Source organism: Myotis myotis, unplaced genomic scaffold (assembly GCF_014108235.1).
Source record: "Myotis myotis isolate mMyoMyo1 unplaced genomic scaffold, mMyoMyo1.p scaffold_m19_p_1, whole genome shotgun sequence".
Taxonomy (NCBI): domain Eukaryota; kingdom Metazoa; phylum Chordata; class Mammalia; order Chiroptera; family Vespertilionidae; genus Myotis; species Myotis myotis.
This window is the reverse complement of record NW_023416313.1, coordinates 137,188,060-137,201,142: the sequence shown is the minus strand read 5'-3', so window position 1 is coordinate 137,201,142 and position 13,083 is coordinate 137,188,060. Positions and strand designations below refer to the sequence as shown.

Here is a 13,083-nt window from a genome sequence, read left to right as displayed (position 1 = left end):
CTCCTTGGCTTCTTCTCCCTCCTTTCCCAAGAGACTTCTTCCTTTCTTTCAAGAAATCCTTCCTGACCAGCAATTTGACCAGCTCAAGTAATTAGTATAAAAGTTTTTTTAGTGTAATAATGATATTAAGGTCTTTTTTTGGGTAGAGTCCCTTTTCTTTTAGAGATAGCAGTTTCAAATATTTACAGATGAAATAGTGTAATGCGTGAAATTTTCCTCAAAATAATATGGGGAGGGAGTTGCTGGTGCAAGATTGGCCATGAGTTGGTAATTGTCAAAGCTGAGCAATGGGGGTTCATTATACTATTCTATCTAATTCTGTATATGTTAAATTTTTCCCATAATAAAAAGCATAAAATATATAGAGAGGAAATTCTTTCCAATCTTGATATAAAAATATTTTTCTATATAAAGTTGTTTGTTTTCTTTTTCTCATTTAGGCCTCTAATCCCTGGTGTCTCTGAAGGAACACCATAGGAGAAGACCAGAGAACAAGACTTTTACTTCAAGAAAAAATGCTTGTGTAGTTGGCGGGGGCCTACCGGTATAACAGCGTTTGTCCTAGGAAAGCCCTTTCCAAACCAACAAGGACATTTGTCTTGGCTGTGTGGAAACAGACTTTTTTGATCCAAATTTAAAGAATGAAGCTGATTATTGTCTATGAATAGGAATAACCAAAGGAAATATTTGACATTTATTAAATGATTTTTAAACCTGTGGTTGCTTTTTGACCATGGGCCAAAAATTTTTTGTAATGTGATAACTGCATTATTTATCTAGTAAAATAATTTTTTTTATTATGAAAATTATTTAACAAATTATATTAAAAGAGTTATATTTAGTGAAAAAATTCTCCATAGATTATTAAATTTTATAATACACCAAAAATAAGTCTCAGATTTGCAGTGTTTTTGAAAAGTGAAATTATAAGCTATAAAATATGCATATGAACAGTTAATTGATCTTGTAAAGAACATGAACTTTGTAAAAATATAAACAATAAGAAAAATTACAGTCTGATATACTTGACTACATTAAAATTTAAACTTGAATATGTTAGCATTTGTATCACACATAAATGTTTTGATATTTTGTTGTGTGTTGAGCATTCTTATAAGTCAACAAAAAAAACACTAAAACAAAAAAACATATGCAAGGAAAAGGTACAGGAGAAAAACAAGGTGATAATAAACATAACTAAAAATTCACAACTATGAAAATAAAAAATATATAAATAATATTAAGGATGAGAAAGGGGGTATATTTAGAGATAGTAAAAAACAGTGTTCTATGTAATATCATATCAATATATAGAAAATGTGGATAAAAGCAATAGATTTTTAGGAAAATATAAACTATAAATTTACCCAAGAAGTGAAAGAAAGCCACTGTTATCCATCAATCATATAAAATATTAAAATTTTTGTTAAAGATCCATAAAAAAATAATAGTTTCAATGAATTATTTCCTCATTTCTTTTTTTTTCTTTGCTATTTCTGTTCTCTGGATGATTATCCTTTATTTTTAACATGCAATATCAGCTTAACCAAGTCTAGATTTTGTCAGTAATTTTGTAGTATTTTTGAATAACATAAATTTTAATATTACCTTTAATTATTTTCTCCAAAGTTGTATCAATTATTTCTTTAGTACTTTAGCTTGATTTTGAAATGTTAATACCTCAAGGGGAATTATTTGAAAGGTTTCACGTTTGTTTAGACTCCATGCATATTTACCGTCTTCTTTTTTTTATTTTATTTTTTTTAATTTTTATTTTTTATTATTTTTTTAAATTATTATTAGTTAAGGTATTACAAATGTGTCCTCATCCCCCCCATTAACCCCCAACCCCCCCCCTCAGCCCCGCACACTCATTCTCCCATCCCCCTGTTGTCCTCTAGTAAAATAATTTTGCTAAAGCCTTCATCTCAAAAAGTTAGATCATTATACTCTGCTCTTAGAATTCCTCCTTTCAACATAACATGCACATTTAGAGAGGAAGACATTTGAGGTGGGAGGGGCGCGGGGAGTGGCAGATGTTTTTAGATCTACTAGGAAAGAGTTAAGCTAAGAGTCTTTGATCTGCTGGGATTTCCAACACATGTGAATTCTCACCATACTTCCTCTAATTTTACCAGATGTAGCCAAATTGTTCATAGTGAATCCACCAACTAACAACTTGCTTTAGTTATAGATCTCTTGCTTTCTATTATACAGGATGGATTTTCAGATGTTCTTTTGATTTGTATTTTGCTCATTTCCCTCCAAGAAATTGTCAAGAAATGGTCTGGACTGGTGGACCCTTTATCTTTATGTGTCCCAAGAGTTAGCATTGTTAGGCCACCCAGTGAGTTAAACAAATACAGTACTTTGCAGACTCTGCCATAGTTAGTCTAGACTTTAGAGAGGGAGAGAGAAAAAAAAAATCTGAGTTGAAATGGAGGAAGAGTATTAGGAAGAAGAATGTGGTTTGAAAAAAAATTTTTTTCTTGTTCAGAATCAAAGAGAGTCTGTCTAGTCTTACTGAGATCCAGGCGATCTCAGGATGAGGTGAAATACCCTGTTGTAATTCAAGCCAGCATGCATCTCTTGGCTTTCTTTCTTGCAAGTTTCACAGCCATAGTATTTTATTGAGTATCCACAATATGTTTGGTATTCTATTTGCCCGACTCTTTCTACATAAAGGCTCAACTAACCCATTATTAACCCTAAGGGCAAACTAAGCAGACAGTTCAGCAATAGTTCTTAAAGCAGATATATACTGTTCTAAGAAGTACATTCTGGTTGTCTTTGCTTATTTGTCTTTATGGTAAAGAATAGCTACTTGTGAGGGACACAGAGAAGAGATATTCTCACCATTACTAATCATCAGCTTTTCGTAACCACAAAAAATAAGAACCATTATAAAATGAGAAAGAGAACACCAAGTACTTAATTATCTCTGCAGCTTCCATTTTGCTCTGAGAAAAAAAAAATACATCATTGATGAGTTTGTCACTTCTACTACCCACTGGTACATTCCTCATCATGTGGTTCATAACCTGGCATCAGCATCCATGAACTTTGAAAGTGTAAGCTCGTTTGCTACCATAATACAGATTGAATCATTCTGAGTCATATTGCTTTTTGAACTCTTCAAATAGAGATTTCCAAGCTTGGGTTAAACAGAAAAATAACAGAGATGAGATAGTTGAATGAAGTTTGACAAAGTCTGAAACAATGAGAAAATGACTATAAGGCATCTTTCCATTATTTATTTACACTGTAATTCCTCCAAAAAAGAGTTTAAAGTTGCTTAAAAGACACAGGGTTGAGATATTGCACTCCATTATCCATATATTATATTTCAAATTTTTAAGGGGCATAGGGATGATGAAACAATAAGGTTTAGTTTTAAGTTTCTTGTTGGTCAAGGCAAAAGGGAAAGTCCTTGTGTTAAATAACTCTAATTAGCTAATTAAAACAAGCACAAAGTTGGTAAGGAGAAACTGTTTTCTCCTGAAACTAAATCTCAAGAGAAATTCATTAAAATGAAAAAATTAAAAATTGGGTACTATATACCAGGAGTTTTTGCATGTTTTTATTCTATTTAACCCTTACAAAAGTACCATGATGAATATTGTGTCATCTTCATTTTACAGATGATGAAACTGAAGATTACAGTAGTTATGTTGACTAGACACAGCCAGTTTTGAACCCTGGTATCTCTGCATTAAAAGCCTACAGTCTTGCCGAACCAGTTTGGCTCAGAGCGTCGGCCTGTGGACTGAAGGGTCCCAGGTTCGATTCCGGTCAAGGGCATGTACCTTGGTTGTAGGCACATCCCCGGTGGGGGGTGTGCAGGAGGCAGCTGATTGATCTTTCTCATTGATGTTTCTAACTCTCTATCCCTCTCCCTTCTTCTCTGTAAAAAATCAATAAAAATATATTTTAAAAAAAAGCCTACAGTCTTAGCTGAGTTGGCTCAGTGGATAGAGTGTCAGCCCACAGACTGAAGGGTCCCAGGTTCGATTCCGGTCAAGGGCATGTACCTTGGTTGCAGGCTCCATTCCCAGCCCTGGCTGTGGGAAGCAACCAATCGATGTGTCTCTTACATCGATGTTTCTCTCCGTCTCTACTCCTCCCTTCCACTCTCTCTAAAAATCAATGGAAAAATATCCTCGGGTGAAGATTAGCAACAACAATGAAAAAAAGCCTGCACTATGCTGGTCACACCACACTGCCACTCAGTGGACACTCATTATATTGTTTGTGTAGTTTTGGACGGTGGGTTCATTTTCAATGGGGCTTTATCTGCAATATTATACAGCATGGACTGAGGCATAGTCCATCCAGAATAGTATTGCATTTGTTTCTGTTAGGCACAGCAGATATGACTAGTTTTGAATTTGTTTCTGTTAGGCACCGCAGATATGACTAGTTTTGAGTTTGTTTCTGTTAGGTATAGCAGGTATGACTAGCCCCAAGGACTTCTTTTCCTAAAATCTTGAGGGAGAAGCTTATATTATTATTACTAGAGGCCCGATGCACAAAATTTGTGCATGGGGGATGGTGTCCCTCAGCTCAGCCTGAACTCTCTCCAATCTGGGACCCCTCGAGGTATGTCTGACTGCATGTTTAGGCCTGATCCCACAGGGCCTAAACGCCTAAACAGGCAGTGGACATCCCTCTCACAATCCAGGACTGCTGGCTCCCAACTGCTCGCCTGCCTGCCTGCCTGATCACCCCCTAACCACTCTCCTGCCAGCCTGATTGATGCCTAACTGTTCCCCCACCAGCCCAATAGCCCCAAACTGCCCTCCCCTGCAGGTCTGGTCACCCCCAACGGCCCTCCCCTGCAGGCCTGGTCACCCCCAATGGCCCTCCCCTGCAGGCCTGGTCGCCCCCAACAGCCCTCCCCTGCAGATCTGGTCTCTCACAACTGCCCTCCCCTGCAGGCCCGGTCACCTCTAACTGCCCTCCACTGCCAGCCCAATCACTCCCAAGTGCCCTCCCCTGATGGCCATCTTGCGGCGGCCATCTTTGACCACATGGGGGCGGCCATCTTGTGTGTTGGAGTGATGGTCAATTTGCATACCGGCCATGACTAATTAGCATATTTGGGCTAATTAGCATATCCCTCTCTTATTATATAGGACTAGAGGCCCGGTGCACAAAAATTTGTGCACTCGGGGGGAAGGGGGGGTCCCTCAGCCTGGCCTGTGCCCTCTCGCAGTCTGGGACCCCTTGGGAGATAACGACCTGCTGGCTTAGGCCTGCTCCCAGGTGGCAGAGGGCAGGCCCAATCCCTAGGTGCAGCCCCTGGTCGGGCTCAGGGCAGAGCTGATTGAGGAGTTGGGGGGCCGCCCCCTGTCATGCACAGAGCAGGGCGGATCGGGAGGTTGCGATGACACCCCCAGTCACGCTCAGGGTAGGGCCTATTGGGGGGTTGGGGCACTGCCCCCTGTCACACTCAAGGCAGGGTCGATGGGGAGGTTGCGGTGCCACCCCCTGTCACGCACAGAGCAGGGCCCATCAGGGGGTTGGGGCGCTGCCCCCTGTCATGCACAGAGCAGGGCCCATCAGGGGGTTGAGGAGCTCTCCCCTGTCACTCAGAGAGTAGGGCTGATAGGGGAGTTGGGGCACCGCCCCCTGTCACACACAGAGCAGGGCAGATAGGGAGGTTGTGGCCCCAACCCCTGTCACACACAGAGCCACAGGGCGATCAGGGGGTTTAGGCACAGCCCCCTGTCACTCTGATCCCGGTGCTGGGAGGCATATTACCCTTTTACTATATAGAATAGAGGCCTGGTGCATGGGTGGGGCTGGCTGGTTTGCCCTGAAGGGTGTCCTGGATCAGGGTGGGTGTCCCCACTGGGGTGCCTGGCCAGCCTGGGTGAGGGGATGATGGCTGTTTGCAGCTGGTCACACACCCTTCAGGCTGGGGGTCCCCACTGGGGTGCGTGGCCAGTCTGGGTGAGGGGCTGAGGGCTATTTTTGGCTGGCGGGTGACGGAAGCTCCCAACCGCTCCTTTTTTTCTTTTTTCTTTTTTTTTAATTCTGGGCAAGCTTTAGCTCTGAGGCTCCAGCTCTTAGGCCTCCACTGCTGAAAGTAGGTAATCGAAACAATGTATAACTCCAGCTCTGACTCCAGCTCTGAGATCCCAGCTCACTGAAAGCTGGTTTCTGGGTTTTTTTGTTGTTAAAATGTTTCAAACTGCCAGCTCAGAGGCCTGCAGCGGCAGGCGGGGAATGTTGGAATCCTCTGTCACTGAAGCAAGCAAGCCTCATGTTAGTTTCAAGCTGCCTGGCTGCCGGCTGACAGTTAATTTGCATATCTCCCTGATTAGCCAATGGGAAGGGTAGCGGTCGTACGCCAATTACCATGTTTCTCTTTTATTAGTGTAGATTATTATTACTAGAAGCCTGATGCACAAAATTCATGCAAGGGGCTCGGCTCTTGCAGCTGTGGCTTGCCTTGGCCCTCGAAGCTGTGACTTCATCCGGTAGGTTGTACACTTTTATTATTATAGATTATTATTATTTTTTTAAATATATTTTATTGATTTTTTACAGAGAGGAAGGGAGAGAGATAGAGAGTTAGAAACATCGATGAGAGAGAATCATCGATCAGCTGCCTCCTGCACATCTCCTACTGGGGATATGCCCGCAACCCAGGTACATGCCCTTGACTGGAATCGAACCTGGGACCTCTCAGTCTGCAGGCCGACACTCTATCCACTGAGCCAAACTGGTTTCGGCTAGATTATTTTTATTTATTTATTTTTTTATTAAATCTTTATTGTTCAGATTATTACATTTGTTCCTCTTTTCCCCCCCATAACTCCCCTCCTCCCAGTTCCCGCCCCATCCTCCGCCCTCACTTCCCACCCACTGTCCTCATTCATAGGTGCACGATTTTTGTCCAGTCTCTTCCCGCATCTCCCACACCCCATTCCCCCCCAAGAATAGTCAGTCCATTCCCTTTCTATGTCCCTGATTCTATTGTAATCACCAGTTCATTCTGTACATCAGATTATTTATTCACTTGATTTTTAGATTCACTTGTTGATAGATGCATGTTTGTTGTTCATAATTTGTATCTTTACCTTTTTCTTCTTCTTCCTCTTCTTAAAGGATACCTTTCAGCATTTCATATAATACTGGTTTGGTGGTGATGAACTCCTTTAGCTTTTCCTTATCTGTGAAGCTCTTTATCTGACCTTCAATTCTGAATGATAGCTTTGCTGGATAAAGTAATCTTGGTTGTAGGTTCTTGGTATTCATCACTTTGAATATTTCTTGCCACTCCCTTCTGGCCTGCAAAGTTTCTGTTGAGAAATCAGCTGACAGTCGTATAGGTATTCCCTTGTAGGTAACTGAGTTTCTTTCTCTTGCTGCTTTTAAGATTCTCTCTTTGTCTTTTGCTCTTGGCATTTTAATTATGATGTGTCTTGGTGTGGTCCTTTTTGGATTCCTTTTGTTTGGGGTTCTCTGCACTTCCTGGACCTGTAAGTCTATTTCTTTCACCAGGTGGGGGAAGTTTTCCGTCATTATTTCTTCAAATAGGTTTTCAATATCTTGCTCTCTCTCATCTTCTGGCACCCCTATAATTCTGATGTTGGTATGCTTGAAGCTGTCCCAGAGGCTCCTTACACTATCTTTGTATTTTCAGATTCTTTTTTCATTTTGCTTTTCCGGTTGGATGTTTTTTGCTTCTTCGCATTTCAAATCTTTGACTTGATTCTTGCGCTCCTCTGGTCTGCTGTTGGGAGTCTGTATAATATTCTTTATTTCAGTCAGTGTATGCTTAATTTCTAGTTGGTTCTTTTTTTATATATATATATATTTTATTGATTTTTTACAGAGAGGAAGGGAGAGAGATAGAGAGTTAGAAACATCGATGGGAGAGAAACATCGATCAGCTGCCTCCTGCACATCTCCCACTGGGGATGTGCCCACAGCCCAGGTACATGCTCTTGACCAGAATCGAGCCTGGGACCCCTCAGTCCGCAGGCCGACGCTCTATCCACTGAGCCAAACCGGTTTCGGCAATATTACATCATTTATATAGTTATTTTTGTCTTTAACCTTGTAGTATCCAGACAAGATACTGTTTTCATCACTCTTTGAATGTGATTGTTATTTTTTAAAATCATTAAAAAAAATTAATTTTTATTTTATTGATCTCAGAGAGGAAGGGAGAGGGAAAGAGAGATAGAAACATCAATGATGAGAGAAATCATTGGTTGGCTGCCTCCTGCACACCCCAGAGGATTGAGGCCAAACTGGCTAGGGCATTAAAAAATTTAAATTGCAGTTGACATACATTATTACATTAGCTTCAGTGGTACACCCCAGACATTACATAACTTACTTGGTGATCATCCCAATAAGCTTCACATCCATCTGGCACCATACATAGTCATTAGACTGTTATTGACACTATTCCCTATGCTGTACTTTACATCCCCATTACTGTTCTGTAACAAACAATTTGTATTCCCCCCCCCCCCCCCCCAGCAAAAAACAGAGATGTTTACTAGTTAGGCGGGCCGATTCCACCTCTGACCAAGAGCAAGCACCCTTGGGCGGCCGCTCAGGGCGCTTTGCTATCAGCCAGGGCACTCAGCCTTAAAGAAATCAAGCGTGTGCTTTTTTTTCCGCAGACTTCTACACTTACATGAACAAATAATTATACCCAAGTAGACATAAAAACATCAAAAAAACATTTACGCTTACACCCTTTCAGTGAACAAGTACTTTTACAGTCTTGGGATCTTGAGCAGATAACAGGAACACCGCCCAAGTCCCCTGATGGGGGCCTGACAGGAACAGATGTGGGGGCCTCCCTTTCCCACATCCCAGGACAGGATTCTTGACCTATGTCTCATCCAGATAGAAACGGTACTCATCACAAACAAACAAACAAATAAATCCAAAACCAAAAATCAAGAAAACCAAGGCCAGAAGTCCCTTCTGACATTTCAGGGGTACCAAGGAAGGAGAAGTTAGGCAACATTTCTCTTTCCTCCCATCACACCAAAGCCATGCTTTCCAGTTAGTTCCTTAATTTTTAGGTGACATGTAAATAATTAACATTCCTCAGATTAGCAATACATTCAAATTTTTTAAGACACACAGAAATTTCACTAGTCAAACAATTTTAAACAACAAAGATACATATTTAAGCAATAAAGACAGATTAGGTCATAACATGACCCTTAGGCAATTTACATGATTAAAGGTAGGGAGGTTGCTTCAGCTATCATTATCTAGATTAACTGGGTGGTATCTAGATTAACTGGGTGGTATACAGCCCTGACCTTTGCTATGGCTTCAAGGTTCTCTGTCTATACTCAGCTAATGAAGACAGTAAATGGTTTCCAGCATCTCCCCCTCATTTTTTCTTTAAATAATCAGTCTTGGGCCCCATCTTGCACATTTGCAAAGAGGCTCCAGCTCAAAACTCTATCCAAAATCGGACTATGCGCGCATTCATTTTAAGCCAGCTTTTCTCTTTACCCATGCACAGAAATCCCAGACGCATTTACTTGGGGAGGGGGTGACCTGTTTTCACAGATCCTTACTCAGATGCCCGCCTGACAGAAGTCGTGGAGCTTCACAAAGGAGGGGAGAGGGCAGGACCCCTCCCTCCGCACTTACACTTTCACCAGACATTCATTCAGAGTTTAAACAATCCATCCAATTCCTAACAATTTCCCAATTCCTGTGGGAGCTCTATAGCCTCCCCTAATTTCTTTGAAATGATCAATCATAATACTTAGTTTGAGTCTGTCCCATAACGTCCGTCCAGTAAGTCCATAAAATAAGACAGAAAAACACAGAAAACAAACAAAGACACTCAACAAAACGAAAGCTAGATGATGGCCATGCGCCAAACAGCGGGAGCGACCTGCCCCGTCTCAGATTGAGAGGGTTCTACAGACCTTCCGACTCCGCGGAAGCAAAACTACGCCCCTCCAGATGGAGGATCGGGGCGTCCCCCGACTCCTCCAGCCCGTGATCCCCCAGTGCGTCCACCTAGACCGTTTCGGGAACTACAGAATTTTAGAAGTGAGCTCACACAGGACAGATACAGAACAAGTTCCTGAACAGAGGCAGTAAAAAACTGCCTAGGAATGCTTCTCTTCTACCTTTTTTAAAAGATAGGCCAGATTCAAACCCTTAGCCAGTCCGAGTTTTGACGGTGAATACCATCTAGAAGCCATTCCTCCAGATACAGGACAAGTCCCTTAGAGATAACATATATCACACAGAACAGAATACACAACACACAGACACTTACCGCGGTCAGTCAGACTCTCCGGATCGGGGGTCCCTCGAGGGTCTTGGGGATCCTGGACGATCCCCCAAACGTTATGCCCAGATTTCAAGATCCCCAATAGACCACACCAGGGAGCCAGCCGTATCCGATGCAAAAGCAAATAGTGTTTATTCAAACTAGTTCGGCTCCCCAACCACACTCCCGGATGCAACGGCAAGCCAAGTGGCAGAGAGCTGTATTTCTTGATCCTGTCACTTTCTCTCGCATACTCCCAACCCCCCTCCTATTTGGCAACAGTCAAAATGTTCTCTGTATTTATGAGTCTGTTTCTATTCTGCTTGTTGTTTTTGTTTGTAGATTCAATTGTTGATATATATGTTTTTATTGCCATTTTATTGTTTATATTTTATCTTCTTTTTCTTCTTAAAGAAGAACCTTGAACATTTCATATAATACTGTTTTGGTGGTGATACACTCCTTTAGCTTTTTCTTGTCTGCGAAGATGTTTATCTGTCCTTTGATTCTAAAAGATAGCTTTGCTGGGTAGAGTAATCTTGGTTGTAGGTCCTTGCTTTTCATTACTTTGAATATTTTTTTGCCAATCCCTTCTGGCCTGCAAAGTTTCTGTTGAGAAATCAGCTTATGGTACAGTCTTATGGAAGCTCCATTGTAGGTAACTAATTGCTTTTCTCTTGCAGCTTTTAAGATTCTCTCTTTGTCTTTTGCCCTTGGCATTTTAATTATGATGTGTCTTGGAGTGGTCCTCTTTGGATTCCTCTTGTTTGGGGTTCTCTGCACTTTCTGGACTTATAAGTCTATTTCTTTCACCAGGTAGGGCAAGTTTTCTGTCATTATTTCTTCAAATAGGTTTTCAATATCTTGCTCTCTCTCTTCTTCTGGCACCCCCATAATTTGGATGTCGGTATGCTTGAAGTTGTTCCAGAGGCTCCTTACACTATCTTCATATTTTTGGATTCCTTTTGCTCTTCTGGTTGGGTGTTTTTTGCTTCCTTGTATTTCAAATATTTGATTTGATTCTTGGGATCCTTTAGTCTACTGTTGAATCTCTGTATATTAATCTTTATTTCAGTCAGTGTATGCTTAATTTCTGACTGGTCCTTTTCCATTTTTTGGCATTCTCACTAAGATCCTTGAAGGTCTCACTAAGTTCCTCGGAGGTTTCTAGAAGATTTTTAAGTTACCTTATAAGTTTGGTTTTGAACTATATATCCAGTAGTTTGCTTTCTTCCATTTCTTTCATTTGTGACATGTTTCTTTGTGTCTGCATTTTGGCTGCTTCCCTGTGTTTCTTTCTATGTATTGGGTATCTGCTATGTCTCCTTGAGTTGATAGAGTGGCCCTGTGTCGTAGGTGTCCTATAGGGCCCACTGGCTCAGCCTCCCCAATCACCTGAGGTGGTAGACACTCTTGGTGCACCCCTTTGTGGGCTGTGTGCACAGTCTTGTTGTAGTTGAGCCTTGATTGCTATTGGTATCACTGGGAGGAATTGACCTCCAGGCCAATTGGCCATGAGGACCAGCTGTGCCTACAATGGAAGAGCTGCTGTGCAGGCCACACCCTTATGGGGCAGGACTTGCTCCAGTGGGGCTTTGGTGCTCACTGAGTCTGCCCCTTGAATATGTCGTTTATGGATGTGAAGAGTTGTAATCTGGTATTGTCTCACACTGACCACTGGGTACACTGGCTCTTGGTCTCCAGGGAGGTGCAAAGTTAGCACTGCCTGGGGCCACCCAGCAGGAGCTACAGAGAGATCTGCAGATTCCTCCTTTTTGTATTGGGTTTGGAAGTGCCCAAATGAGGCCCAGCCCTGAAGCAAGGCAGGCTGCTGCTGCTGCTGGCCTTGGGCCTTCTTTTGATAGCTTTGGGACTCCTTGACGCAGCTGCAGCTTGTTTGACAGGTTTTAGCTTGAGAAAAGACAGGCCATTCATATGCAAAAGCCACTGCACACAGCTTGAGTGGGGTTGTAAATTGGGTGGGGCGGGGTCTCAGGGAATATCCAGGGTGGAGCAAACAGAAATAGCTGCCAGTCAGCCTTGCACCAGAGAGGGCCCAGCACAGGAACAATGACCATTGGGGTGCACCTCCGTCTGGAAGAAAGCTGCCCCTGCGTTCCTGCCCTGATGCCAGACCGTCCCTGTATGTGTCTGGATCCCCCAGAGTCTCACCTGGCACTGGGCCTCAGAGTAAGTGGAAGCTTGTATCTCCTTCCCGATTAAAAAGGAGGCACACCCAAGTGCCGCACCTCCACACCTCCTACCAGTCTCAATGTGCTTTCTTCTTTACCTCTCTAGTTGTAGTACTTTCACTCAGCCAGCTTTCCCATGGTTCTGGATGATAGTTGTTCTGTATTTTATTTATAATTTTTATATGGTTGTGGGAGGCAGCAAGTACAGTGTTTACCTATGCCACCATCTTGGTTCTCTCTAAAGATTCTCTCTTTTTAACTATTGGCATTTTAAATAGGATGTGTCTTGGTTTGGCCTCTTTGGATTAATCTTTTTAAAAATGTTATTTTATTGATTTCACAGAGAGGAAGGAAGAGGGAGAGAGATGTAGAAACATCAATGATGAGAGAGAATCATCCGACTGCCTTCTGCAGGCCCCCTTTTGAGGATTGAGCCCACAACCTGGGCATGTGCCCTGACTGGGAATTAAAACATGACCTCCTGGTTTATAGGTCAACATTCGACCACCGAGCCATACCAGTTGGGCTGGGCTCCTCTTGTTTGGGACTCTCTGCACTTCCTGGACTTATATGTCTACTTCCTTCACTGGATTAGAGAAGTTTTTTGTC

At 42.2% G+C, this 13,083-nt stretch overlaps 1 protein-coding gene across 5 annotated transcripts in view; it reads right to left on the bottom strand.

Annotated features, from left to right (window-relative positions):
* Positions 1–13,083, bottom strand: part of LOC118678095 (cofilin-2) — a 156,329-nt gene that overhangs the window by 18,896 nt on the left and 124,350 nt on the right. The gene's annotated exons all lie outside the window — the stretch shown is intronic.